This window comes from Colletotrichum graminicola (assembly GCF_000149035.1).
Source record: "Colletotrichum graminicola M1.001 genomic scaffold supercont1.13, whole genome shotgun sequence".
Lineage (NCBI taxonomy): Eukaryota > Fungi > Ascomycota > Sordariomycetes > Glomerellales > Glomerellaceae > Colletotrichum > Colletotrichum graminicola.
This window is the reverse complement of record NW_007361017.1, coordinates 1-4,908: the sequence shown is the minus strand read 5'-3', so window position 1 is coordinate 4,908 and position 4,908 is coordinate 1.

Here is a 4,908-nt window from a genome sequence, read left to right as displayed (position 1 = left end):
AATATTAATTATAAGTATTAAACTATAAGATTAAGTATATTATCCCTAATTAGGTAGGTAATTACTCCTAATTATCTTATGTATTATAATAGAGGTAAATTATAAAGAGGCTTTAGTTTAATTAGAAGGTAGGTATAAGTATAAAGGATAAATTCTACGTGTTTACCTCTAAACCTATTAATACTGACTTATATCTTCGTACTTAATTGGGATTAGGTTCTTCTAATTAAGTACGCATACTACCTCGCTCTAGGCTAATCGCCCTACCCTGCTCTAGTAGTTATAGTCTTCTATATAGTTACTACACTATAAGAGTCCCTTATACCCTATACGCTTTTAATATTAAAGCTAGAATATAAATCCTAGTAAAGTTTAAAAGATAAGACACTAGCTAGTTCTTAAATAAAGAAAGGTAAATTAAAAAGGCTACTAAGGGCCTAGTTATTTCTAATTAAGACTTATTAAGTACTTAGAACTTATTTAGTAAGATTAACTAAATTATTATTTAAGCTTAATAATAAGACTTGCACTTTATTATAAATAGGTCTTTATTTAAATAGATTTATAAACGCTTTTATTAAGAAACTATTAAAGATATTATAAAAAAAGCTAAATTATCTCTTAATACCTTTATTTAGTAAATAAGCTATTCTAACTTTTAGGTAGTAATCCTAGATAGTATCACTTATAAGAAGAAGTATATACCTTGATTTACTTTAGATTTATAAACTAACCTATTAAAAAATACTACTAAAACTACTTATTTAAGTGTTATACTTAAACACCTTAAAAACTAAAAGTATATACTAATTAAAGTTAAAGCCTTTATAAATATTATATCTAATTAAGACCTTATAGATTAGTTTTAAAAGCTTAGTATCTTTTAGTAGTTAATATACCTTTAGCTTAAGATATAGGTCTATAACGTTAAAATACCTTAGCTTAGTTAAAATAAAATAGTTTATAAGCTAAGAGATAAGTAATAGTACTATTACTTTATAGTATATAAGTATATTAAAGACTATAATTAGTATATAATAAATAAAAGCACTAAATTAGTCCTTTTAGTATAAAGATCTTAGAAATATAAGCCTTAAAATAGTAGTATACTAATATTTATAGTACTACTTACTATCTTAAATAATAGCTATTAGGGAAGTTATTTTAATTATATAGTACTAGTTACTTATATTTCTAACTTTAATAATAATCTTATTTTTAAGTATATTACTAAGAAGATTCTTAATAAATAGATTAGCTTACCTTAAGAGGCTAAAGTAAACTTTTTAAAAGTAAAATTCTCTAATAATATATTAATATTAATAATAACTAGGTGTATTAATATAATTTTACCTAGCTTTAATTAAAGTTATAGCTTTTAAGTTTCTACTATTAGAAGAAAGTAATTAAATAAACTATTATAAACTACTTTATAAAAAAATCTTTAATAATTATATTAAGATTAAGATTCCTTATTAGCTAAGCCTACTTAATTTAATATTTTAATTAAAATTCTAAGTTAAGAAATCGTAACTCTTAAAAAAATATTATAAAACTTAATAAAAGAAAAAACCTAATTAGTAATATAAAAACCTTTTTAGTAACCTTAAGAATAATAATTCTTTAGTGCTTAAAGCTAATAAATAACTATAAAAACCTACTAACTACTTAAACTTCTTCACTAATAAATAACTTAAAAATAACTAAAGAAGTAAACACTAATTAAATATATATTATTAATCTAGCTTAAGAAGCTTATATTTAGCTAAAAAGAAGCTAGATATATCTATATTTTTACTTATATAGCTTTTAAGAGGTATCTAGCTAAAGTTTAATAAGGTAATAAGAATAGCTCTTAAGGAATATAAGTACTTTATAAATAATCTAGTAGGGGTGTTCCTCTTTATACCTTTATCCTTAATTAAGCTTACTTTGAAATCTAGCTAAAGAATAAAAGTAAAAGATCTAATTAAGGACTATAATATAGCTATTAGTTCTAAGAAGCCTTTTTTAACTAAAGTTACTAAAGTAACTTATATTACTTCCTTTTTATAGCTCTTAAGTATAATTATAGTAAAAACGTATTTATAGCTAGAAGTTAAGTTAACTTAGCTTAAAAGAAAATAACTAATATTACTAATTAGTAAAGTCTTAAACTTAAGGGTAGAAGTTAATATCTTTATAAAAAAATAAATAAAGAAAGTAAGTATTCTTTATATATATAATACTATATTAATAAAGATTTATAAGGCTAATAAATATAAATTAAAGTTTAAGAGGTTTTATTATATAAATATTTATATTAATAAGTATAGAATTAGCTTATACTTTTTTATTATAAATATAAAAAAATATAGTAAATCCCCTATTACTAGAATTACTATTAATAATTAATAGCTAAATAACTTTAGGATAATTAGGATGGCTAATTAGTACTTATACTATAGTAAATAGTAATTTATTAAGAATACTAGTAGACGTTACTTAGAGAAATATAGAATTAGAGCTAGCTAGAATTCTACTAGATCTTAATAATTACCTTAGAGAAATTTTAGATATTACTAAGTTAAAAAACTAGGTGCTAGTAGCTACTTTAGTACTACTACTAGTAAAACACCTTACCTAGACTTAGATCTTAATAAAGAAGATATAGTTATAATAAGGTTAACTAATTAAGAAGCTAAGGTCTTAATAACTTATATAATAGAAAATATAATTAGGTATTATACTACTAAAAGTATATAGTAGCGTAATTAAGGACTTTAGTTAGAATAGTAATATATAAATAAATACACTAATATCTTATAACGTAAAGTAACTTAGGTACTTAGCCTAATTATATAAAGTTTTTAAAATCTAATTAGGCTTTTAATACTAATTAAAATCTTATAACTTAATTACATAAGGTAAATAGCTTCTTATTACCTAAGTTATTATTTATTAACTAGTTTAATTAAAAGGTAAGGTACTAGTTTAAAGGTTTTTAAGAAAAAGAATAAATTAAAAAAAGAAGTATAATTATTCTCTATTTAATATAGTTAATTAAAAGGTTCTTATACTTCTTAACGCTAATTAGACTTTTTTTTTCTATAACTACTAAATAAATAAAATCTTTATCCTTACTTTAATTATCTTTTATAATCTTTCTAAGTATAATCTTAAAAAGAGAAATTGTATCTTAAATCTTAACTAAAGTCTATTTTAGTCCTTATCTCTATTTATATTATTAGCTTAATCCTACTTAACTTATATATTATATTAAGCCTAGCCTTCTTACTATTTTAGTCCTAATAGTAAATCTTATAGTATATATACCTATATAGTAAATATAGCCTTTACTAATTAGGTTTATACTAATTAACTTACTTTTACAACTTATAGTTAAGTATATACTTACTTAGCTAGTAGTTTATATTACTATGTCTTTTTTACTAATTCGTATAGTGTTAAGTATACTAAATATATAAGGTCTTTTATTCCTCCTACTTAAATTATTATTTTTTTATTATATTCTTTTTTACTTCTTTTTAGCTTTTTTAGACTTTTTTTAGTAGTAGCTTAGGAAATAAAGCGCTTTTTATAACCCTTACTTTCTTCTTTAGACTTTTATATTAAGATGAAGTATTTTCTATAAATAATAGTTTAGATAATAAATACATTATCTCTAATTAAGGTGTATTAAGTCTAATTAAGTAAACTACTATTAGCTTTAAACTATTTACTTTCTAATTTTAAGAAGAAAGTATTTAAGGTATATAAAGACCTACTTTATTTTTATTTAGTTATACTAATTTACTTTATATTTTAGTAAGCCCCTTACTTATAGTAAGGTTAGTTTTTTATTTAACTTTATACTTATAATCTATTAGTTTAAAGTTTATAGCGTTAAAGTCTATATTAAGGTTAAACTTTAAGCTTTTAACGTATAGTTTTTATATTAGTATTTAGCTTAGGTTAATACTTTAAATAAAGCTTAATATAATACTTAAAGCTCTTTAATTATAGCCTTATTCTTAATACTTCTATTACTCCCTTTTTTAAGCTATATTCCTAAGGGTACACTAAGTACTTAATATATTATATTATAGCTGTTATTTCTAATAAACTAGAACTCTAAGCTAATCTAAGTTATTAAGTAGTATTATACTTTTTTACTATAGTTAGTATTTTAAGAATAATTATTATTTTAAAAGTTAGTTTAGGTAAGGTATATTAAGCCTAAGTAAAGTGCTAAGTAGAACTATTTAGTAATATATAAGCTATATGTCTAACTACTTATTTACTAAACTATATTTACTATATAAGCGCTAGAATAAATTAGGCTAAGTATATATAATAAGGCTTTAAGTTTAGTGTAGACCTTTATAAGAGCTTTAATATTATTAATAAAGAGAGCTTTTAAGTAAACTTTATACTATATTAGATTATACTAATAGACTATACTCTCTCTCTAATTAATAATTATTCCTTATAAAGTGTTAATACTTTACTAAGAAAAGTAAGAAAACTAAGATATTAGTTTTTTATTTAATATTATTACGTACTTTTTTTAAGGGTATAGTTACTTTTAGCTCCTAATTAAGGTCTAATATACTCTCTTAGTAGTATATAATAATAGTAACTCTTTAGTACTAACTTAGCTCTTTAATTATAATTCTTATTATATCTATAATTTCTTTTTAAGCTATTTATATTTAAGCTATTAGGTGTCCTTATAAGTTATAGTAGTTAGTTAATATATATTATATCTTTTTATATCTTATATTCTCTTATTAATAATAGTTATCTTATTTAATAAATCTACTTATAAAAAGTAAAAGAAACTAATTAGTATTTTTTTAGATAATCTATTTTAAGAATTATACTTTTTACTTAATAATAAGTAAAGTTCTAGTTAGTATTAGGTAT